Source organism: Rhinopithecus roxellana, chromosome 13, assembly GCF_007565055.1.
Source record: "Rhinopithecus roxellana isolate Shanxi Qingling chromosome 13, ASM756505v1, whole genome shotgun sequence".
NCBI lineage: Eukaryota > Metazoa > Chordata > Mammalia > Primates > Cercopithecidae > Rhinopithecus > Rhinopithecus roxellana.
The window spans coordinates 128,827,692-128,853,777 of record NC_044561.1 but is presented as its reverse complement, the minus strand read 5'-3'; positions in this window follow the sequence as shown (position 1 = coordinate 128,853,777).

The window sequence follows — 26,086 nt, the reverse complement described above, 5'->3', positions numbered from 1 at the left end:
ACTGTGGGGCTGGCAAGTCCAACCTTGGCAGGGCAGGCTGGCCAGCTGGAGTCCCCAGGGGAGAACTGATGTTGTGACTGGAGTCTGAAGGGCGTCTGGGGGCGGATTTCCCTGTTCCTCAGAGAACCTCAGTCTTTTTTCTCTTAAGACTTTCAACAGATTGGACGAGGCCCATGTAAATTATAGAAGGTCATCTGCTTTACTCAGAGCCCACTGATTCAAATGTTTATCTGTTCTAGAAAATGCCTTCATAGCGACATTTTGACTGATGGACCAAATATCTGGATAACTTGGCCCAGTCAAGTCAACACCTAAATGCGCCCCGCAGTTGGTATTTAGAGAAGCTGGGAATCAAATCCTTCTGGTTTCTCCACAGCCCAGGCTCTCTCATTTGCCGCCACTGATACGACTCACACAGCTTCTGTGAAGAAAAAGCATTACATGTAGGGAAGGCAATTTTTATCCTTCTTAAGAACACTGAATAGCAGATCTTTATTCTGTCCCTGCACAAATCACTTGAATTTACTTTTTTATTTTAAAATAAAGTACAGATACTGAAAGTCACATGAGAGAATTATATAGTTTAACGGACAATATAAGCTGAATATCCAAAACAGCCATCCAGCTCAAAAAAGAGAGCTTTGCTGGCAAAGAAACACCTTTGTGTATTCCATCCCAACCCCAGTTCACTTCCTTTCCCCAAAGTAAGCATGATCTTGACTAGGAATTGGCTTGACAGCTGTTTTTACAAATAAAGTTTTATTGGCACACAGCGACACCCAGGCATTCCTTGACTTGTCTGTGGCTGCTTTCACACTGCAATGGCAGAGTTGAGTGGCTGTAACAGAGACTGTCTGGTCCTCAAAGGCTTAAAAAATATTTACCACAGAAAAAGTTTGCTTGACTTTCACAGTGGTAATTTCCTTGAGTTTTAAAATAGTTTTATTATACAAGTGTTCATTCCTAAACACTATAGTTTAGTCTTGCCTTTTCTCTGTATGTCTTTTAAATCTCATTTAATCTATAGGCTCACCTTCTAGCCCTTTATTTTCCTTGCAGTTTATTTGTGGAAGACACAGGCCATTGAACCTATAGTTTCCACTCTAGATTTTGCAGTTGCATCCTCTTGGTGCAGCTTAGCAAGCTCTTCTGTTTGCTGTACCTCCTGCAAATTGACAGCTGAACTCAGAGACTTAATCAGACTTGGGTTCAGTCCCTCTGGCAAGACTTGACGGTGTGTTCACTCAGCAGTAGGCGTAGAACGTCTGTTCATCTCTCTTTCTGAGATGCCACAGCTGCCAAGGGATGATGCCTAGATGTGATCATTTATGATGATTTTCAAAATGCTGACATTCTGATTGAATCAATTCTTTTTTATGTATAACTTGCAATACTTTTAGAAAGAAATACTTTGCCTCATCTTTCATTTGAGTTCCTCGAAGTTCATTTAGGAAAAACAGGTGAAGTCTTCATTATTTTTCTTGATCAGTTTTTGAGATACTGCATTGATTCTCTATTGTTGTTACTATTACTTGCCTCATTATAACATAATAAGGTATGTAAGGAATTTCAATCCATGGCATGTATTAGCCTAATCAAAGCTCAAGTTATCCCATTTTTGCCAGTGAGAGCCTTTTCAATATGGCTTTTGAGTCTTTTTGAGATGACCCTGAAGTCTGATAGGTCTTTCACTGTTTGGTATGACAAGATGTTCTAAACTCATCTTCTACATTTTCTGTCCCAGATCTGGAGGAAACCTTCCTTTCCCTCTTTTAAGATGGTATTTCAAATAGAATACTACACAGCCATAAAGAAGAATGAGATCATGTCCTTTGCAGAAACATGGATGGAGCTGGAGGGTATTATCCTAAGCAAACTGGCACAGGAACAGAAAACCAAATACTGCATGTTCTCACTTATAAGAGGGAGCTAAACATTAACTACATATGGACATAAAGAAGGAAGCAATGGACGCTGGGGCCTACTTGAAGGTGGAGGGTAGGAGGAGGAAGAGGATAGAAAAACTACTTATCAGGTACTATGCTTATTACCTGGTTGATGAAATAATCTGTACACCAAACCCTCGCAACATGTAATTTACCTATATAACAAACTGTCTAAAATAAAAGTTTACACACACACACGTATGTGTGTGTGTGTGTGTGTGTATGTGTGTGTGTGTGTGTGTGTATATGAATATATGAATTTTGTTTGGAGGGACACAAACATTCAGATTACAGCAGTGCAAATATTTTTGCTTTGCATCTTTTGTAGTCTTACCCACTCAGGACTTGTGCCTCTTGTCCCCACCCTCTCATCTGAAATTTGAGGGTTGTAGGTGTTCTGATTTTTACCCTGAGTTCTTGCATGCTGATTATGCTTTGTGCCCTGTGTAATTGGAAGTCAGTTTTGCTAGTTATAAAATCCTCGACTCACAGTTTCTTCCCTTGAATAAGTATGGTACTCCATTTTCTACTGGCATACGGTGTTGCTTTCCAAAAGTTTGATGTCGATATTTTTTAATAAATAATATTTTCTTTTTACCTAAACGTCCAATTAATATTCCTTTTGCTTTAAAGTCCAATAGATTTCATTAGCTTTAAAGTCCCATATGAGGCCGGGCGCGGTGGCTCAAGCCTGTAATCCCAGCACTTTGGGAGGCCGAGACGGGCGGATCACGAGGTCAGGAGATCGAGACCATCCTGGCTAACACGGTGAAACCCCGTCTCTACTAAAAAATACAAAACAAACTAGCCGGGCGAGGTGGCGGGCGCCTGTAGTCCCAGCTACTTGGGAGGCTGAGGCAGGAGAATGGCGTGAACCCGGGAGGCGGAGATTGCAGTGAGCTGAGATCCAGCCACTGTACTCCATCCAGCCTGGGCGACAGAGCGAGACTCCGTCTCAAAAAAAAAAAAGAAAAGAAAAAGTCCCATAGATTTTATTTCTTGGAAACTGTCATTCCAGGTTACTATTCTCAGGTACCTGGTGGGCTCTTTCCATAGGCAGTTGCAAATATATTTTTTCAATTTCAGGAAAGTTTCTTAAATTATGTATCTCAGTATTTGTTCTGGTCCCTTGCATTGGTTATTTTACCATCTATTTTTGAATCTTCGCTGCCTATCTTCAATATTTCCACTTTCTCTTGAATTTTTTATTTTCTTGCTTCTTTTTAATTTTTAAATTTTTTATTTAAAAAAATTTTATTATGTTCAGGCATTATATATTGTATTAATTCTCTCTTGTAATTATCACATTTTTAATCTTGCAGTTTTTCCTAGCTTAGATTTCATTTTTTAAATGATTTTTTATTTCTAAATATTTCTCATGTTCTTTCACCTCATTTCTAAGCAATTGAATTCTGATTTGTGCTGTGTTTTCAGATCTTGTATAATTTTATTGTATAATGTAGTATGCTACAGTTTTGATCAGTTTGTGGGCATATCTTTCTGGCATGCTTTCATCTCTATAAGCATGTTACTGGTTTTTACTTCTCTTTTTTCCTCTTGTAATGTTGCGAGAGATCTGACCTCAATACTTTTCTGTTGTCATTTCTATGTGAAATTAGTTATCCTGAACTTTTAAAGGAAATGTGGTTCAGGGCAATTTTTTCTAATCACACAGAACTTCCTCATCTGTTTTCATATAGCATGCACAAATGGTGGCTTGATTTCTAAGATTTCTCTGGCTGTCATTCCAAACTCCCCCAACTCCACACTTTTATTTATTACCTTTAATTTGGATTCTCTTTCCAGGAGCTTCTTCTCAGTGTGGCGCCTGGTCCTGGCAGGGGCCTTTGGCAGTTGTCACTGAGGGCCCCTGTGGCCTGGACAGCTCCTGCCCCTTTCAGGACTCATACTGGCCTCTTGCACTCATGGGCTCCTAGAGTGGTCATGGCAACCCCATCTTTGCCTGCCACCTCAGCTGGCCCACTGTTTCCCATTACGTTCCTGTTGGCTATTTAGGGTTTCTCCTATTCTCAAATCTGTGCACTCCGTTTCTAACCTCTGCTTCCTCTGGGCAGAGTCTGACTCATGAGGACTTGGGGCTCTCATCTCTACCCTCCCACCTGAAATATGAGGTTTGTAGAGATGCTTTGTTACCTGCCTTTTTAAAAAATTCAATGTTGTCCATGAGTTTTGTTTTTCCTATTTAGTTACTATGTTTGTTTTTAATGTAAGGGGAGATTAATATATTACATGGTCACCATATAATCTCCCTGTCTTAAGGTTGACTAATTATTAGCCTTAGTTACATCTGCAAGATCCCTTTTCCATGTAAGGTAACATTATCAACAGAGTAACATCAGGGGATGAAGGTCGTGGGAGCCATGTTAGAATTCTTCCTACCACATCCTCATTCATTTATTTTGAATCCTAAGAGTTTATTGAGATTCTACGATGTTCTAGGTCCTTGCAATAAGGGTACAATGATGAATAAGACCATGGTTCTGGTGCTATGAGTAGAAAATGCTGAATGTTTAATGAATGGGTGACTAAATAGATGTGTAAAGGTCTAAATGCACATTCAGAAAAAGGCAACGGAAGACTGAGACTCAATATTATTGAGTATGTTTTAAAGGTCCATGTATCATCTTGAATGGAAATGTTGCTCAACTTCTGATGAGAAGACTAATTCATCAATATCTCTGTTATCATTGACTGATGACCTCGCATAATAAAAGATCTTGACTTGCGTGTGTGTTAACAATTAATGGAATGGGTAATGTATCACACAGAGTATATGGAAGGTAATAAAAAGGTATAAATGAGAATTACACGGGTTAGTTGCTGTCGTTAATGGTTCTTTTGTTCTGCGAGAGCAGCAGTATCTTATTCAGGAGACAGGGTTGCAGTTCTGGTTGCCAAAATGACTTAAACATGCCAATTCAACTATTAGTCCTTCAAAGGTGTTTTCCGTTGCAAAAACCCCTTGCCCAAGTGTATTGACGATGCTGTCTACTTTTGACCTCCTCACTTTTTTGACCCTTTCAGGGACTTTAACGACGTGGAGAGCCATTCACTTTGTTAGTGTATGGTTCCATTCGTAATTATTTGCATGGTCTTGTCATGCTTCTTTATCTCCCAGAAGGCTTCTTATCCTGTATCCAGCCCCTAATGAAATAAAAGGATAGTGATCAGTTTTACAATACACGCTACTACACATGGGGCTTCATTTATTTATTCAGAAATATATGTCATGAAGATTGAATGAGAAGCTAATATTCAGAGCTGGGAAAAGCAATGCTCTATATTAGGGAGAATCAGCATTTGTTAGCATAAGCAAAACTCTGAGTCTTGATTATAAGTGTCAGTGTGTTAAAAAACATTGACTAAACCCAGTGTGAAATTACAAGTCTGTAATGCAAATATACTTGGTAAAATGCGAACACATTTATCCATACATTAATTCATTCATTCAACAGCAATTTATCGAGTTCCTAGCCTGTGTCAAGTGCTCTTCTAAGCACTGGGGATACAGTGGGGAAACATGCAGAAAATGGCATTGCCCTTTGAGAGCTTATATTCTAGTATTGGGAATTAGAAAACACACAAAATAAATAAAGACATCTTTCTATTATCATTTATTGATAGAGAGTAATGATTTTAATGTTGACAAAGGAGTTTGAGTGAAATAAATTAGATGGTTTGTAGTAGAAATAAAAAGAGATTTGCACTGTTTGCATATATATTTGTTCTATGGACATTTGTAAGAATTGCTTCATCTTGGTTGGATCAAACATTTTTCAACAGTTGGTTGAGCACTCAGTATATCAAATGCATAAATTTTACTGAGTGTAATTTTTATGCAAAATAATTATTATTGTAGTCGAATTTTATAAACATGTTTTAATTATGCCCTTGCAATTTTATCCTAGATTTAGTAAATAATAATATTAGTATTAGTAGTAATCACTGCTACAATTTAACTTTTAAATATTAACTTAATTGTCACCTCTTTAGAGGATTTCCTTGACCATTCTATTTATTCTATTTTTAGGTGTACTAATTGTTACCTAATACTGCATTCCTTTAGTTTCCTTGATATTTATCAACATGCATGCACTTTTATTTTTACATATAATTGCTTATCACCTCTCTTTCTCACTAGATTGTAAACTCTGGAAGAAAAGAGAATAAATCTCTTTTATCAATGTATACCCTTCATGATGACTGGCACACAATAATCCTTCAATAACATATATTAAATGAATGAAATCCACTCCCCTCTTTTCCTCCTTCTCTGACTTTCTTCCTTCTATGTTCTTCTTTTTCATTCGCTACTTATTTTATCTCTTCTTCAAGTATTCATATAACTTGCAATAATAATAACCAATTATTTATTGAGAGTTTATGATGTACCAGACACCAGCTAAGCAGAATCATTATAATACTAAAAAATGAAGAACTAATTCTTAGTGAATGCCTCCTCTGTCTGTATCAGGCACTGTGTTGGGCTCTTTTCATCCATTATTCTTTAATTCTCATAGCAACCTTGCAAAATAAGCATCTTTATCCCATTCGAAAGAGAACAAGCTGTGATTCTAACAGGGTAGATAAAATGCCCACAATCACAAAGATGGAGATGGGTAAAGATTGAACTAAGATGAAGAAAATTCTCTCCACATCACAGCCTGGGTTTTCAACTCATCTTTTCTGTCTCAAAATAAATTAATAGGATTTATTAGTTTCCTGGGTTGTGAGGATTAGCTGATGTGTTTGGATAAACAAGAGAGTTGAGGTATAAATTAATATCACTGTTGTAAGTCATATTGCACCTTCAAAATAAGAACATTATTTAATCATTGGAACTCCTCAAGCCTCAAATTTAGAGAGATAAATGACACTTCTGGGCACTAACTGAATACAAAAGTCATGACTGCTCCCATTTTATGTCATTAGAGACAACTTCTTTACCTCCCCAGCTCACCTTCGTTTTTCTTCCAGCAACTTTTTCCTTTTGAAGACTCCCTCCTTTCCCAGACTCAGTCCACGTGTCCTGGATAAGGATTCTCCCTCAGCTCCAGGTCCCAGGCCTCAGCTGACCATGCACTGTTTTCCTTTAGCCAGAAAGGTGAGCTCAAGTTCTCTGAGCTCAAGTTCAGAGTGAGCTGAGCTGGCCCAATCATAATAAATCCTGGGGTCTTTGTGGTGCAACCAGAAAATAGACCCTTAACCCCTCTGGATTTTTTCATGGGAAGATAGGTCTAGGGGTGCTACAGTTATTTTGTCACTACCTGGGCAAAGCTTGGGCTTCTGAAGATCCCCAGCACACCCTGAAAGTGAAGCCAACACAAAGCAGAGCCAAGAGATGAAGAGAATGTGATTCCAACTTACATTGTTTAAACTCTGGATCCAGGTCTGCTTGGATTCTTTCCTTTTTTGTTAAGCCAGTTTGAATTAGGCTTTCTATCACTTGCTTCTGAAACTATTTTAATTGTTATAGCAAGAGTGGAATGATTAGATATGTCAGAGCAAAGCTGGCCTATGCTGATATGACAAATAAACCCTGAAAATACAGTGGCATAACAACAAAAAGGTGGATTCCTCACTCATGTCACAGCTGATTGGGGGTTAGCAAGTCTCTTGCATGGCTCAAGATTGACTCAAGATTTGAGTCTCTTTTTAGTTTCACATCTGGAACACATATCCTTTGCGGGTGCTGTGGCAAAGCAAAACACGTTAGAGGGTGGAATGGTTTATTTTTAAGTGCCAAACATTGGCCCAGGTTACATCCTTTCCAGGATAATTCTCCAGTCACATGGCCCCAACCTAGCTGCAAAGGAGGCTGGGAAATGTGGGGCTCACATGGGTGTTTGGTGAGCAATAACAACTCCGTCACAGTCACTCTCTGGAGAACCTTGATAGTCTTTGAGTTTTATTATCTACAGTCAGAATAAAGGTATGTTATATGTGGAAACTTACAAATTCACTCAGAGGTGCTCTTGAGAATCTCCCCTCTTCTCTGATGGTCAGTTGGGCCATGATGCCACCCAGAGGTTTTCTCTTCAGAGGCAGAAGGCTTCAGCCTCTGATCATGACTCATGGGCGCCATCTTCTACCACACAAAGAGCTTCTTTCAAGGTCTCCTATATGAGGATTAATTTAGCCCAGCACATAATTACTATTTCTTACATGAAGAATCATCTCTAGTTTCCAGTATTCTTCCATACTAATGGGATAGAATTCTTTATTATATGATTTCATGGGCTGCTTGGCTACTTGTCCCTTCCTTCCCTTCTTTGGCTAATAATTACTGGGCACCTCTAAAGTGCCATGCATTGTGCTAGACCTTAGAGATATAGCAGTAAATAAGGAAGATGTCATTCTTCCCAGCAGATCAAATTGCCTGCTTTCATACTTCTCTTCCCTTCCTTCCTTCCTTCCTTGCAATATTTTAATTTGTAAGCTATTTCAATGTGCATCGTTGATTCTAAGATTATCGCATTTCTTTTCCTCATTTTTTGTCTTCCTGCTATCCGGATCGGTAGAGTTAACCTTTATATAATAGGACTATGAACTACATTCCAAACCTATGTCCCAGGAAAAATTTCAAATCCCCCTCTGCATTTCCAAGTCCCCTTGCCCATAATCACTTTCCTGATCTCTTTCTCTCTGACTTTTGAGAGGAGTGCTTGCTGAAACCCTGTAATTCTCCTTGTCTCCTCCCTGCATCGTATTTGGAGATATCTAACAGCAATTGACTGGGTTTTTATTAGTTCTTAGGGTACGTTTTCCATTTTTCAAGGATCTCTCATCAGGGGTTCTTTGCCAGTAATTACTACAGCACCGAAGACTTGAAGGAGCTTCCTCTCAGCGTTGAGTGATGGAATTTCTTAATGCTACTACTTTTTATTTTTGGAGGGGAAAAATTAAATTAAATGTGCTGTTTTATACCAGGCTTATTTAGCCTGCAAAGACGTCGGAATAATTTTGTTAAAATGAGCATGCTTCGCGATCACGCTGTCGAGTTATAAGAACATGAAAAGGCCTCTACGTTTTTATCATTTCCCTAAGGGTATTTGCCCAGAAAGGGTCTTAGACACATTGAGAGGACAAACACACATAATAAAGATAAGTGATGTTGAGGATAAGTCTTTTATTGGGGCATTACCTTAATCAGGGGTCAGCAAGATAGGGCCTTTGGGTCAAATGCAGCCGGCTGCCTCTTTTTGTAAATAAAGTTTTATTGGAACACAGTCATGCTTACTTGTTTACTTATTGTTCTGGCTGCTTTAGTGCTGCAGCAGCAGAGCTAATTGTTGCAACAGAGACTATACAACTCACATGCCTAAAATACGTATTATCTGGCCCTTTGCAGAAAAAGTTTGCCAACCCTTAACCTTGATGCATCTTTTGGTGTTCATTTTGGGATTTCCACACATCTAATTGTTTTACATGAAAGTACTCTTTTCAGCTTCACACATTACCATTTATTGGCAAGCTTAGCTGCAGAGTTCACATACAAGAGAAAATGTTTGTTCACAAGTAAGAGACCCATTCATTCTCTTTTATTTATATCTCGTCCTCAGTTTAAAAACAAAACAAAACAAAATCAGCCATGGAAGAATTAAAACATGATTTTTTTTTTTTGGTACCCTTTTCTGATCTGTCACAAGACTACCGATTCTAACATTACGGTCAGTGACTACCTCGGGCCGACACTGAAGACATGATTTATTTTAATTGACTTAAAGTGATTTTCCTTCAACTGAAAAATGCTAATGTAATTTTCAAGGCTAAAACCACTTTATTTATTTTTCAAATGTATGTATTTATTCTTTAATTGACATATAAAATATGTGTATTTATGATGTAGAGCATGAAGTTTTGAAGTATACATACATTGTGGAATGGCCAAATCTAGCTAGTAGCAGATGCATTTCTTCATATAGTTATCATTTTGTGGTGAGAACATTTCACATCCACTCTGTTAGCATTTTTCGAGAAAACAATGGATCATCATTAACTATAGTCACAATGCTGTACGATAGATCTCTTGAACTCATTCCTCCTTTAGCCTCTGGTATCTGGCACTCAGCAATCAGTCTAACAATCCTGCTGAAAACTTACCACTTCATGACTATTTATTCCAAAAACATGGACACTTTAAGTGAAGATCAGTTTCACAATTAGATAATTGGTGTATGTGACATTCGTCTACTGTTTCATTTGAAAACTGACTTAAAGTTGAGAAAAAATGAGCATTCCCTCTCTTTTTTAAAAAGGAGGCAAATATCAGAAGATTCCCCTCACATCCAAATTATTTGTAGTATGAGCTTAAGAGAATTCAGGTGCCTTGTGCTTATCTGCACCAAAGTATATGGTGAGAGATACATTGTTCCTCATTAGCAAGGATAAGAAATAATGTCACATGGAGAAAAATGACTTTCTTTAAATTGTTTAAAGAGTTAAAACTAATATTCAGAATGTAGAATGATCTGCCCCGGCCATGGTCAGTAAATAATAACACTAATAGTGATGGCTAACATTTATTGAGTTCTTACTTCATGCCAGGACTGTGCTTATGGTTTACATGCCTTATCTATTAAAGAATTCTCAAAACTCGTTGAGGTGGCTGATATTTATTCCCATTTTACAGATGAGAAAATCGAGTATCGGAAAAGTAAACTCAGATCTACCTGACTGTAGTCCAGTGGTTTTTAACTGGAGGTCATTTTTGACCTTCTTTTCCTATCCCTATCCCACCCCAGGGGACACTTAGCAATATCTGAAGACTTTTTAGGTTGTAACTGGGTCGGGTAAGTGCTACAGGGATCTGATGGCTACTCAAGGATGCTAGTAAACGTCCTGTGATGTATAGGACAGTGTCCCACAACCAAGAATCACCTGGCTCCAAATGTTAATGGTGCCAAGATTGAAGGATCCTGTTCTAGAAGTTGCAAAGCAATAGAGACTTCTAAGTATTTAGATTGAGAGGATGTTACAGGGGACTCTAGCTTCTTTCTGAATCCTAGGAAAGCAATTTGTAACCCATCCATCCATCTGTCCTGAGTGGCCTCTTTCTCCCTCTTAGAAAGCGTCTTAGATAATAATGTTATTTTTGTAGTAGCCACCAGTTCCACATTCTACATGCAAGGGACTAGAGAGCTCTTGCCCTTCCTCTGTGTGAGTTCTCATGGTCCTTTCATGGACTTTCCACATGATCAACACAGAAAACTGCGCTTACAGAATAGACGTACCATTGCTGAGATTCACTCAGTTAAAATCTTAACCTGTCAATAGAATTCCCTGCCCACAAAAATGAAGATACTTGCAAAGAAATGTGAAACCAGAGCCCACTTCTTCTCTAACCAAATTTATGGTTGTAACAGGTAGATGGTCTCACATACAGTGCAATAGGCTATGTTGTTATCTTTCCCTTTTCACCTGAACTTGCCTCTCTCTGGCCTCAATTCTATATTCTAGTCTACCTTTAAACCTCGTATGGTATGAATGGCAGATGTTATCCAGGGCCACTTTGAGCATGCAACTTTGTCCTTAGTAAGCTTCTCTGCACTGCTCCTTCAGAGGGGTTTAGTTCAAAATCTTCGATCTCAATCCAGATTAGAATTATAGAGCTAATGTTTAACAGTACATTGAGTTTATTTTACATTTCCTATCCAGTTCTACTCCAAGCATGGAAGTTTTTATAGAAAGAAAGCTTTCGGGAAAGAAATTATTAACAAATAGAGTACTTCAGAAATCTCTCTCCAAATTTCAACTCCTTTACTTACCTAGTCATTAGATAACTTGATGGTTATCTCAGTTCTGAGAAGGGGTTTTAGTGCTGACTCCACAGCAGATCAGCATATATCCAGTGCCACGTTGTGGGTGTGGCATGGTGCCCGGGACTGCGGGAGATCCACAGAAACATAAGGAAGGTCTTTGCCCTTAGGGGTTTTATATTGTGGTTGGGAAAATGGGACATATGTATACATATGGAAAATGAAATAACTAAACAAAAAGTAAATGATAATATGAAGCAATCATCCAAGAGGTGGCAGGAGGTATATCTGCTTTTTTCATTTTTTCAAGTGCAGCCCATTATTTAGGAAGAATAAAGTTTGCTATGACCTGGTTTGTTCAGAAGTCTTCACATAACAGATGGAATTTGAAAGAGGGAATATATTCTCAGGGAACCTTGGAGAAAGTCAGAACTCTGTTAAACGCTGGAGGGAAATCATTTACAATGGGCTGAAGCTGCTGTGTTGGCAAGCTGTAGTGGAGGGACCATCCTGGAGTATTAGGAGGTAAGCCTAACGGTGTAGCAGGGGCCAGGATTTAGAGAACTTTAAAAGTCACGTGATGGAACCTGAACTTGTTTCACAGGCAATGGGTAGTCACTGAAGAAGAATGCATGCAAATTAAAACAACTTCCTAACTGATCTTGTCCTTCATTCATGGCCCCCATTTAGTGTACTCTCCCCAAGTCAGGCAGACTGATTCTTCTAAAACAAAAAATCTGATCATGTTGGTCCCTCACTTAAAACCATCAGATGATATTCTGTGGCACCTAAATACAACCTGCATCTCAAAGTGCAGCTTACATATTGTGTTAGCCAGGATTCTCCAAGGAAGTAGAACCAATAGGATATTGTTATTGATATGGGTGTAGGTATAAATATAGGTATTGATATAGATAAATATAGGTATAGGTATAAGTATAGATATAAATGGATTTATTTGTCTTGAGAATTGCTTCACACAATTATAGAAGCTGAGAAGTCTTGCCATCTGCTATCTGCAAGCTGGAGAACCAGGAAAGCTGGTGGTGTAATTCAGTGCAAGTTCAAGGCTTGAGAGCTGGTGGTATAAGTCCCAGAGTCCACAGACCCAAGAACCAGGAGCTCTGATGTCTGAGGGGCAGGAGAAGGTGGATGTCCCAACTCAAGAAGAGAAAAATCAGCCCTTTCTCTACCTTTTTGCTATATTCAGGCCCTCAACGTATTGGACAATGCCTGCCTATACTGGGGAGGTTGATTTTTCTGTGCTAAGTCTACAGATTCAAATGTTAATGTCTTCTGGAACACCCTCATAGACATACTCAGAAATGTTTTACCAGCTATCTGAGCATCCCTCAGCCCAGTCAAGTTGACACATAAATTAACCTTTGCAATCCGGTCTCAGCCTCATTTTAGGCATCTTTGCACCAAAATCACAATGTTCTAGCTCCACTGTCTTCTTTCTTGATTACAAGAATCCTGTTTCTATCAAAGGAGCCCTCTACTTGCTTGACCTCTGACTTGGATCACTCTTCCTCTGCATTTTTCAATGATCCATTACTTCTCTGCATTCATGTCTAAGCTCATTCCACCTCCTTGGATTGCTGTCATATAATTCTGGTGCATTTTCTTCATAGCTCTTATCACTATTAAAACTATTTTATTTATATAGTTTTTCATTTTTTGCTTCCACACTAGCAACTCTGTCATGAGATATATATACACACAACATTTCTTTCTATATATGAGATATATATATAAAATTTCTCTGTATATATGATATATAGAGAAATTATTTATATATTCTCTTTATATATCATATATGATATATATCTTATTAATATCTATGTATCGATATATTATATAGAGAAATTATGTATATATTATTTATCTTTATATGGAAATAATATATAACATAATTATACATAATTATTTGGAGAACTTATACATAATTATTCAGGAAAGAAACTATTAACAAATAGAGTACTTCAAAAACCTCTCTCCAAATTTCAACTCCTTTACTTTTTATGTATAATTATAGAGAAATTATACATAATTATGTTATATATTTGCATAAATATATTTTTATATAAAATAATTTATATAGATAAATAAAATAAAACAGGACAGATAGAATTGCTAGTGTGGAAACAAACAAACTAAATATATAATATATACACACACACATTTAAAGAAGTATATATGTGTATATATACACATACATATAGCAATCAGTTGGGGGATAGTTGCAAGTCCGGTTGAGAAATTACTAAGATAGGGTAGGGGCAGAAAAAATATTTATACACAGAAGACATTTGCAGGTAGGATTTTTCTTGGTGATTCTTTGGATGCACTGTGGTAGGAGAAAGGGAGAAAAGGTTTTTTTTTTTTTGCCTTTCTCCCCAGCTTTCTGATTTTTAGGAAACAGATGGGCAGGTGGTATTATTCACGGAGGGAAGCAGGCTCCCAGCAGGAAGGTTAGTTCAGTTTTGGATATGTTGACTCAAGATACCTTAAGATACTTGAAAGTCACCATTTGTAGAGACGTCAAAGTGGAAAGTAATCAAGGAATGTAGTGATGCTGGCCGGCTCAGTGAGGTGTCAATAGGAACGGTGAACACAGGCACAGGTTTGCCTTCTTTCCCAAATGCTTTTAAATAACCCTCTGTTGATACCCCATCCCCCACAAGGCTTAGCTACAATCCTGGATATTAAACATGTAGAGAAGATTTCCAACCTTGAGTATGAAGGAAGGGAGCAATTTTGAAAAGATCCCTGTTTAACGTTCAAGCTTGTGGCAAGTTACTGTATTAAAAGGGAGAAAATATGACTTCTCAAATTATGAAAAATATCTTGAGTGTCATTTAAAAATTGTAATACATTCTCTACCCCCAACAACATTTTAGAACTACAGAAATTAGTATAAATGTTGCTCTATTTTATAGGGAGGCGAGAAGATAGGGCAATATCAAGACTTTATTAAATTCTGGACAAATTGGGGAGGATGTTTTCTGCTATTTGAAAGAAGTGACTGATCTTTTCTCCCTCTTTTCTCTTTTTTGATTTGAAAATGTTAAGGGAGAAGGGAAGCTGCAGAAATATCTTAAAACAGCTCTGTAGGGCCTTTGGCAGGAAGTGTGTGTGTGTGTGTGTGTGTTACATGGGGAAATTAAGGAAAAGGGTGACTTTTATTGCTGAAATTAATTTTATTGCCATACTAACTAGCCCTCTTCCTCCTCACTCCCTGGTATCACACAGAGATAAAAAGGCAAGAAGAAACGCCTTTTCAGATGCCGTAGCTTCTTGTAGTAGTTGGAAATTCTGGCAGCCTGGTGTTAGGTTTATAAATACATCCCAGAAAACTGCAAAGCCACAAACAGATACATAAAGAATGAGGAATCTGATTAAGAAACGAGCATTTATATTTTTACTGGGTTTTACTTTTAACATAAAACATCTTGAAAAAAGTTTTATGATTTAGCATTTATGAATGACTAGATTTTAAGAGAATTGTAATATTTTTTTAGGGTATTTCAGCTCCATGAGTTATTTCTTATAGATTCAGATAATGACATTATAAATCTTTCTGTGGAGGCAATTACTAAGGCAGAAATGGCCTATTCCCCATTGGCTTTTAGGTTCAGCTTACTGACATATTACAAGCAGGCTTACCGTGGTCATTAAAAACTGATCTGGGATTTATTGTACCTCTTTAAACTCTCAGTACTCTGAAAAGTATTGAACAGAAAGGAACACAAAGTGAAGTTACAAAGAGGGCCAGCAAGGCAATCAGGAGAGAAGCAGATTTAATTTATCCACCAAGACCACCATAAGTATGGTGAAAATATCTGAAATTGGAGCATGAGGTTTTTCATAGAGGCAAGGACATGGTTGCTAAGTGCGGATTTCCACCCGAAATAGTTTCAAATGTGGTTTTAGAATTGAGAGAGTTAAAGGGACATTGGTGTGAGATGCTGCACAAAAGGTGAGGTGGTTTTTTAGCCTTTCCTGATAGGCGGACTACCTGGAGACATGGAGCATTACAGAAGAAGAACAATAGTCCCTGTGCAGTACTGCGTCCACCTTCTCCAGCAACACAGGCCACTTAGGGTGTGGGTGCAGATAAATGGACAAGAGTCTGGACTTACCTTGTTCATTTGAATTTCCTGGTCTTGATTCTTCTGCTTCTCCCCAAATGATATTGGAATACCTTTTCTGGGAAAAGATATCCCCATCAAGGTTCAAGCAGGTGTGTTACAACAGCACAAAGGCACGAAGATGAGAGAAAGAGCGTTGGAATTGAAGACGAGAGTGAGTTCATCCCAGGCAAAGCAAGGAGAAAAATTTCCTAAGGAAAGTAGAATTTTGCTCTAACCCTTGACCATAAAAATTAATGCTGTCCTCTCGGGGTGGGCCAAGGCATTCCTTCTTTGTAGAGTTGCTTATTGAATTATGGGGAACTCACCTCCCTCTTTTGAATGAGAACACAGAGACGACTAGAAAATGCTTTTATCACCTCACACAGGAAACAAGCTGAAGGTTGAGTGTGTGTTTATTTTATCACTCGAGGCTTGCCTATTGTAGAAGACAGCTTGGCAACTTGTTCACCACCTTTAAGGCAATACTTTACTAGACACAGACAAACCAAAACCACCCAAATCATCATATCATTCTGTTTGTCCAAAGCACTTGGTTTCCCATGGCTGGCTCCTTATTGCACAGGTCTCAACTCAAATGCCACCCGCTGCCTTAGTGAGCTCTTCCCAGACCTTCTACTCAACTCCCTGCTGCAGTCACTTCAACACGTTGACCTTTCAGTTTCTTTACAGAGGTCAACAAACCTTTTCTGTAAAAGGCTAGATAGCAAATGTTCTTGATGTTGTGGGCCACACGGTTTCTGTTGCAATTGCTCAACAGTCCACTGTAGTGTAAAAGGAGCCATGGACGATATGTACACAAGCAAGAGTGGCTGTGAACTAATAAAACTTTTTATAAATATACAGGCTGTGGGGACATGGTTTGCCAACCCCTGCTTTAAGAGAATGATAGTGTTGTAGTGCCCTAAATTTTTGTGTGGATGTATTTACTTTCCAGATTTGTACGCATCTTTCTCATTAGATTTTGAGATGAATGAGGCCAGCAACGCAATTTATTGAGTAACCTACCATTGCAGATTATGGATGTCAACTACCACTATATGCTAAATACATAAAGGCATATTAGGTCTTCCGTAAACATGGGCTAAAGAAATGAACCAAAACGTCTCCCCTAAATGGTGGTTGTGCTATTGTATTCCACTGTTTTGTATTGCAAAGCAAATCAATAATCTCCTTGGAAACTTCGGAGAATAATTTTTTAAATGAAGATCTTTGGTTTATTTGTAAAGCAAAACGGTTGGAGTTAAAGAAACTGGAGTTAATTGAGGGGTTTTTCTTACAGTTTGGCTCAAACCCCTAGTTCAGATTTCACTCAGGCTAGGTTGAATCTGATTCAAAATCTTCACTTCACAATATATCCTTGTTTGATAAATATAATGCAAATATTAGGGGCCCTGGAACTGAGTTTTCTATCATCTGAATCTCTAATCTGTGGTGCAATAAAAGGCTGCTCTGCGCTATAGAGTGTTATGAACCCCAAAGGAGGTAGTCTCTTTCTACAGCTTCGTTCATTGTCTTCATAGCCTGTTAGCCAGTCCACACTTTGAACTGTGGCGCCTGATGGAGCCAATCTGATGGAGTGGGCCTGTTTCCTGATACTTTGAGATATTAAAATTCTTCCCAGAGTTTCAGATATTCTTTTATTCCCAATCATGTTGCGTTTGGGACGCTTATCGTGTGCTTTCCCAGTTGGGCTTCCAGTATATGTGTGGTGGTGGTGGTGGGTGAGGGTGACTTGAAGGGGATATCATTCCAACAGAATTAATTTGTACAATTTTGTTTGTAAACCTTCTTGGCTGAAAGTCTTCATGGAAATGCAGCTATTTGCACGAATGGTATTATTTCCATGTGGAAGCTGATTTAGAAACCAATATTTGGCATGTTTTACAGAAAGTTTACCGGATTCCTAAACTAACTGCACTCAACAGTTTGGAATTGGCTTCTATCAAAAATCACACGAGATTTACTCAGATACCTCCCTTTTCTTGGACTCAATTTACCACCAAGAAGACTACATTCACTAGAAGAGAAGGAAAGGTTCTATAATATAAAGCCCCAGTGATCTGAAATGCTCAGATTTTTCTGTCCACTAAGACTTACTTCTAATTGAGGAAGGCTCTTGCAGACCTGAGCTCTCTTCGACAGCCCTCCAGGCCAGTGCCGTATACATCGATTTGCACTTGAGCAGTAATAAGATTTCTCTATTGTTGGTAAGTATCGAATCCATCTGGGAGTCATTGGCAGGTCATAGAGAATGAAGAATGAAGATAAGTCTTCAGTGGCACTCAGCCTATGCATGATTGTGGTGGTTACACGTTAGCTTTTATCTCCCTGTTACCCGTTTGCAGGGTTGGAAGCCTATGCATGACTTGTGGTGGTTATACGTTAGCTTTTATCTCCCTATCACTCCTTTGTAGGGTTGGGGTGGAAGGAGCTGACCTCTGTTTCCTCATACCAGGTATTCTGGTGAGGATTTTAATTATGATCTTCCATTCTATAAACTGTGACTTCAAATGCGCCTCTACGAATAGGACCCATTGTCTTTGTCAACTTGTTAGTCTGGGCATGAACTATTAAACAGTTCATCTTTTTAAGGTCTTCTCTAGGATTAACAAATAGACACTGAAGAGAAGAAATCTTTTCACTGGAGAGATTTCCACTGGAGAGCTTTACCAGTGGATCCTAGAGGGTGGGGTATATGGGGTCATCTCTCCTATCACATTGAAGAATACATCCAAGCAAAGGTAACCAGGACTGCAAATAGAGGAAATGAGACAGCCTGGATAATATTGACCTTCTAGATGCAGCCTTACCTAAAGGTAACCCTACCCCTGGACTTCTCAACTGTATGAGCCAATCAATCGTTCTTTTTTAAATTGAAATATTTTATTTGGATTTTCTGTCACTTGCAACCAAAAGAATCCTGATTAATATGGCTATGTATTTCTGATAATTCTTAACTTTAATTTGTTAAATTACATATATATGTGTGTGTGTGTATGTATATATATAAAACTCTATATACCTGTATCCTATAGCTCTATGGAATAAATTTATTTTACTGTAAGAAAGACCTTTTAAGTTGCAGTTGAATGAATTCCCTGTAATCTTATTCTACATAATCATTTTTGGGGATCCAGATAAAATGTAAAGCATATTTCAATTGCCCACAGCAACCTAGTATCTGTATAAAACTGCTTTATCATTAGAGATATAGACCAGGACCCGTTTCTCTTGAAATACTGATTTATTAGATTTATTTGGAGTAGACCAAGTGTGTGCTTGAAACAAATAAACTAAAATCCCAGGTATGCCTGGTGTAGAACCACAGCTCTATAGGTTCTATGACATTTATTTTATGTCTATAGTATTTTTACTGATTCCTCAGCTCAGACCTTTCATATTATATTTATTAAAGTCTTTTTTGACAGACAAAAGTCTCAGGGAGGGCCAGGCATGGTGGTACATGTCTGTAATTCCAGCACTTTGAGAGACTGAAGCAGGCAGATTGCCTGAGCTCAGGAGTTCAAGACAGGCTGGGCAACATGGTGAAGAAACTACGTCTCTACCAAAAAAATATTGAAAAATTAGGCCTGGTGGTGCATGTCTGTAGTCCCAGCTACTCAGGAGGCTGAGGTGGTAGGATCACTTGAGCCCAGCAGGCGGAGGTTGCAGTGAGCTGAGATCATGCCACTGTACGCCAGCCTGGGTGACAGAGTGAGACCCTGTCTCAAAAAAATAAGTCTCAGGGATAACTTAGCATGGGTCATGTACTGACCAAAAAATATTCACTGTGGTCAGAGAGGAAGGAAGCTCTATGTGATGTGACTGGGGTCACCCATCTTTGAATCAAAGAGATGATGTGATTCACCTCACACTCCATATATATTTTGCAGGATCTATCTGTTGACTAGAGGAGGGCTGCCTCCAAAGAAAGGATAATGAGGAGACAAAGTAAATTTGTGTACAACGCTCCTATCTGATGCTTAAATTTCCTATAGAATAGTAGAATATTGGGAACTTTTTTGAGTGTTTTTATGTATCAGGCTCAGTTTCATTAATTTTACAGATTTCATGTAATTTTCACAGTAACTCTGTAAAGTGGGTACTATTAAGAGCCACACAGTAAAGATGAGAACACTGAGAAGATTTAATTGAAATTGCCTCAGATCACATAGCTAGTGACGAGTGTGACTAAGGTCAGGCCCAGGCAGCCAGATCCCAGAACACATGCTCTAAACCATGGTCAGCAAACTACACCTGCAGATGAAATCCAGCCTGCTGCCTGTGCTTGTAAATAAAGTTTTTTTGTTTTTGTTTTTTTTATTATTATACTTTAAGTTCTAGGGTACATGTGCATAACGTGCAGGTTTGTTACATATGTATACTTGTGCCATGTTGGTGTTAGAACATAGCTACATTTGTTTATGCATTTTCTTTCTCTCTCTCTCTTTCTTTCTTTCTTTCTTTCTCTTTCTTTCTTTCTTTCACCTTTCTTTCTTCTTTCTTTTTTTTTGAGATAGAGTCTCACTCTGTAGCCCAGGCTGGAGTGCAATGGTGCAATCTCGGCTCACTGCAACCTCTGCCTCCCGGGTTCAAGCGATTCTCCTGTCTCAGCCTCCTGAGTAGCTGGGATTACAGGAGCATGATGCCACACCTGGCTAATTTTTATATTTTTAGTAGTGATGGGGTTTCACCATGTTGGTTAGGCTGGTGTTGAACTCCTGACCTTGTGATCCACCTGCCTTGGCCTACCAAAGTGCTGGGATTACAGGTATGAGTCACCACACCCGGCCTGTTTATGCATTTTCTATGTTTATTGGTACGTTACAATGGCAGAGCTGAGTAGTTGTGAGAGAAACCACAAAACATAAAATATTTACTATTGGGCTTTTATAGAAAAATGTTTGCCTACAACCCCTCAGATCACTCAACTTCTCCTTAAACAGTTTTGAGTCAAGAGACACTTCAGTTCTTGCATAGCCTATTGCATTTCCAGATATATAGTGGACATTTGTACTGAATTTTGGTTGACCATAATCTCAATCTCTTTTGAAAGCTTAATGAATTTCCCATAATGTGTGTTGGTGAAAGGTAGAGCCCATATACCACATCTAAGCCCTGAAGACCAGATATTCATTTTTCTGGCTCCTTTGCAGCTAGGCTTGTAACATAAGCTCAAAACTTAGGCTTGGCCAATCATACCTATTTGAAACCATTAAGCCTGAAATGTTGCAAAGAAGGAACAATGTAGACCCTTGATTGCATTAGTCAGTAAGGTAGAAAATCTTATAGGAGATAATTTTTAGATTTTCAGAAAAGGTAGATTTCCCTTCAGCTCCTTAAACTAATTCTGATCTTGTCATTAGTATAAACACCGACAAATTATCAAGGGTCTGATAGCTCATGGCTCCCCCTTCCAAGAACTATTTTTAGAGGTAGGAAAGAAGGATACTTTGCTTTTCTGTGAAGTTTATCTCTAGATTTACCTTCTGGTATGCCACTGCTGTGGAATTAACAGATCTTTTTACACTAGCTTTTGTTTAGGTTTTTACATTCAGTGTTTGTTTGTTTGATACTGTTGCCTTTTGCATACATATGAGAATGATATGCATTATCATTTTATTGTTCATTTAAGAGAACTGAGAGAGACTCTAAGCAACTGGAATAGCACTCAGTATTCCAGCTACCTAGCTTATGTTTTCAAAATTATCATATTATTTATTTATTCCATGCGTATTCATTTGCCATTTGCATGACACATTTCATTTGATATAACTGTCCAAAAATTGTAGGTGTTTCTGCCCTCATGGAGCTTGGAATCTAGTTGGGAAGTTGAAGCAAAAGCTGATGAACACAAGACAGTCAAAAAAATAGTCATAAACTGTTCACTGATAGGAAGGACCAGACGGGATGCTGAGAGAGAGAGAATATGAGCAGAGGGTGGAGGTGGTGGTCAGGGAAAGCCTATTAGAGGCTGTGACCTCTCCATAGGGTGAGGAAGAACAAAGCATTGCAGGCAGTGGAACAGCATGTGAAAGGCAACCATCCACATGACAGCCAGAATAAAGCAAAAATTCCCCAAGCATATTATTCAACAGCAATTGCAAACCTGTGATACTGAGACTTAAAGAGAAAATGACAAGAGGTCTGGAAACTCATCCCAACAATGACTTCTCAGTGCCAGCGTGTGTGTATGTGTATGTGTGTGTGTGTTTGTGTGTGTGTGTGTGTGTTTGCTCAAGCAGGTTTGTTTTTCCACTTCTTCATTTTCCTAATGCCATCACAGGGCTGCCTCACCTGAATGCCAGTCGCTGATGAGGCAGCAGCTCTAGATCCAGGGAAACAAAGGAGAAGGTTGCTATAGTAACAGAGGCCACAAGAAGCCACCATGAGAGCTCCTCCTCCTGCTCTCCAGAATCCCTCTGGCCAAGGAGAGGCAACGGGATAGTCGGGATGGTCGCAGCAGGGCCTCCCAGCTGTGGGGCCCTCAGGTCATTTCCCAGGCACTCAGCTAGTTTGCCAACTATATCCCTTTTGACAATTTAGGAAAGTTACTCCGTCTCTATTACCTACTGTAGAAGAGAGAAACTACACAGTTTAGAAGTTTCTAGACTGGACACTCCTTTGGAATTATTTAGCAATTCTTCATTCCTTTGGCCCATTTCTCTCTTCATCAACCTCTATGTACATAAACTATGCATCAACTTGTATTTGAGACATGATACCCAACTACATTTACCAGGCAAAATTGCAGTGCTCCCTGCTGTACTTTAATGTGAGTAGTTGCTCAAAATTCTATGACTTGTCACTGTTCCAACCGTGAAGAAGAGTGATTTTTTTGAAATATTCACGTCCTGATCAATTTTAACAGATCAGGGCATCTATAAAAAGATAATGCTTGACAGCAAATGAATTGAAGCTGTTTTAATTGGACTGAAGTCTCCTTGTGAGAATTTAATTTCTTTTATTGACATTTCCAGGAATCCATCCCAGAGAAATTGGGATCTCCTTATAAAATACCATTCTCTCCTAGCTTTGCATACCCAGACATTACTCCTATTTTTGGGTACAGCTAAAGTCTTACTTAATTTGCTGTTTTTCCATTCTAGTCCTTAGTCATCTTGGATGCTTTGCTGGAATTTTAGCTACTATGTGGCCCATAGTTACTTATGATTTCAGTTATGTTCGAGCACTCAGTAAAGTGATATGGTTAAGAACTTAGAATTTAGAGTTGGGTGGAACTGTGTGTTAATGCTGGCTCTATCACTAACTGTTTTTTATTGTTCGGGTCAAATCTTGGCCAGGTTACTTGACAAGCCTCAGTTGTTGCATATGTGAAATGCATGTAAACATACTATGTATTTCCCATGGGTATCACGATGATTAAGTGCATCAGGGCACCTAAGGCTCAAGGCCAGGCATTATATCTGCTCTAATGAAGGTGTGAGGATGTCACCTTATCTGCTCAACAGGACTGTGGGCTCCCCAAGGACAGTAGACAGCACCTCTTCATTCTTTCCCCCCTTTCCAAATAGCATGTGGCAACCATAGACATATAGACATGATAAGTGATAAAAATGGTTTAATAGAATTAAATTTATTCTGTTAAGTAAGTAGTTTGTTCCCCATCACAATTATATGGCATATATAAGAAAGAGGGGGAAAACAGAGGAAGGAAGGAAAGAAAGAAAAAAAAGAAAGAAAGAAAGAAAGAAAGAAAGAAAGAAAGAAAGAAAGAAAGAAAGAAAGAAAGAAAGAAAGAAAGAGAAAAGAAGGAAGGAAGGAAGGAAAGAAAGAAAGAGAGAGAGAAAGAAAAAAGAAAGAAAGCAAAGAAGAAGAAAGAAATGTAAGTATCGGAAAACCTAGCTAGGAACAGTATGTCCCCTGCAGTCTCTCCACTTCAAGGTTCTGATGGAACTTTAAGAAAAAGTTCAATCATTTGGTTTGCGGCAGCCATGCCTCAGTGTTCTCATAAGCTTCAATTAGCAAAATACTTTCACATTTCCTATTGCCCCCAATACGAGGGCTTGCATTGTTGGAAACTGATGAGAAGTTTTTCATTCCACACGGAGTTTTCTTCACGACACCATCTAATGTGGTTTTGCTCAGCAGTTTTGAATTGCTGGTTCCATAGGGAATATTCTTCAGCGTGAGTGAAAAGTGATGCCAATATGTACATAAGGAAATACTAATGCACAGAAAATATTCTCAAAAATACTGTCTTAGCCTTTGGAAATGTTCCAAATGGTTATCTGGCTAGATCTTAAATGCAATACATTCTCGTTCTTCCTGTCAGTGCTGACACTAGTAAGAGCTCTAAGTGGGAAAGGAGACACACAGCATGCTAATCAAAGGCAAGATGGCCTTGTGGTCTTATGGCTAGTTCTTACTTAGGCATCAGGTAGAAGGAACAGATTGGTCCAACACAGATGCTTGATTCTCTGACTAGGGTTCAAGGACCCTTTGAGGTCTGAGAATATTTTCCTTGTGTTGAAGTGCTCCCAGGTTTAAGATACTTCCCTAATAAGTCAAATTCTCTTTCTGAGAAGGGAACAGAAGTATGTGTTCCAGTAGTAGTAGGGTGCTGAGGGAATCATCATGGAGATCTTAAAGATATTGCTAGAGGCTGGGTGCAGTAGCTCAGGCTTGTAATCCCAGCACTTTGGGAGACTGAGGTGGGTGGATAACTTGAGCTTAGGAGTGTGAGACCAGCCTGGGCAACATGATGAAACCCCATCTCTACCCAAAATACAAAATAATTAGCTGGGCTTGGTGGCTCGCACCTGTGGTCCTAGCTGCTCAGGAGGCAAAGGTTGCAGTAAGCCGAGATCGTGCCACCGCATTCCAGCCTGGGTGCGAGTGACAGAGTGAGATTCTCTCTCAATCTCTCTCTCTCTCTACATATATATATTATTCTTGATATATGTTCTTGATATGATATTCTTGATATATATATATAACTTGAATATATATATAACTTGAATTTGTTTTATAATGCAGAAGAATACTTTGTTATAATTAAAAATAAAGTATGTCATTCATATGAAGCTAAAATAACATTAGCTAACATTCATTTGAGCATTAACTCAACTGTCAGGAACTGTTCTATATTTTATTGAGAATACATACAGTAAAAAGCATAGGTCTTAAGTGTATGATCAATAAGTTTTGATGAATATATATATCCCTGCAACCAGCACCTAATCAAGATACAGAACAGAGGTTGACAAATTGCTATCTGTGAGCCAATTCGACCCTGTGGAATATTTTCTATTTTGTGTGTGGCCTGTGAGTGAAGAGTGTTTTTTTTTTTTTTTTTAAGATTTTTAGAAGGTTATTCTTTAGAAAGGCAAATAAGAATATACAATAAAAACTATACATGGACCTCAAAGCCTCAGCCCATCAAGTGGCCTCAAGTGGGGCACCATTTTCTGTTAATAGTTTGCATGAAGGGTCTGCAAAGCTGCCTGTGACTCTGTAATATGTGCTCGATTCATACTAGTTAATACCTTACATGGAAATGTCTTTTAGTTGATAAGCTGTACGGAAAATGAGAAGGTCTTTTCACAGCTGGTAAAGAATTCAAAATGAGTCCAAAAGCAGACTAGAAAATCTCATTTTCTCATGAAGACAGATGACCTATTTGTTTATTTATTTATTCTTTATATTGAGATGACATTCATATAAGATAAAATTCACCATTTTAAAGTGAGCAGTTCAGTGGCATTTAGCACATTTAGCACAATGCCATGCAGCCACCACCTCTATTTAGTTCCAAAACATTTTCATCTCCCCAAAAGGACACCTGTATCCATTAGCAGTCACTCTCCTATCCACCCCTCACCCCCTACCTTTCCAGGCTCCTGAAATCCCCTAAGGTGCTTTATGTTTCTATGGATTTACCTATTCTGTATGTTTCGAATAAAATGAATCACAGAATGTGTGACCTTTCATCTGGCTTTTTCCACTTCGCATAGTTTTCTAGGCTCATCCATATTGCAGCAGAGATCAGTACTTCATTCCTTTTTATGGCTGAATAATATTTCATTGTAGGCACAGACCAGACCACAATTCAATTATACATTCATCAGTGGAGGGCCCTTCGTGTTGCTTCTACAACTCTTTAGGTTATTGTGAATGGTGCTTCTACAGACATGCACCTGCATGGATTTCTTTGCATATCTGTTTCGGTTCTTTTGGGTAC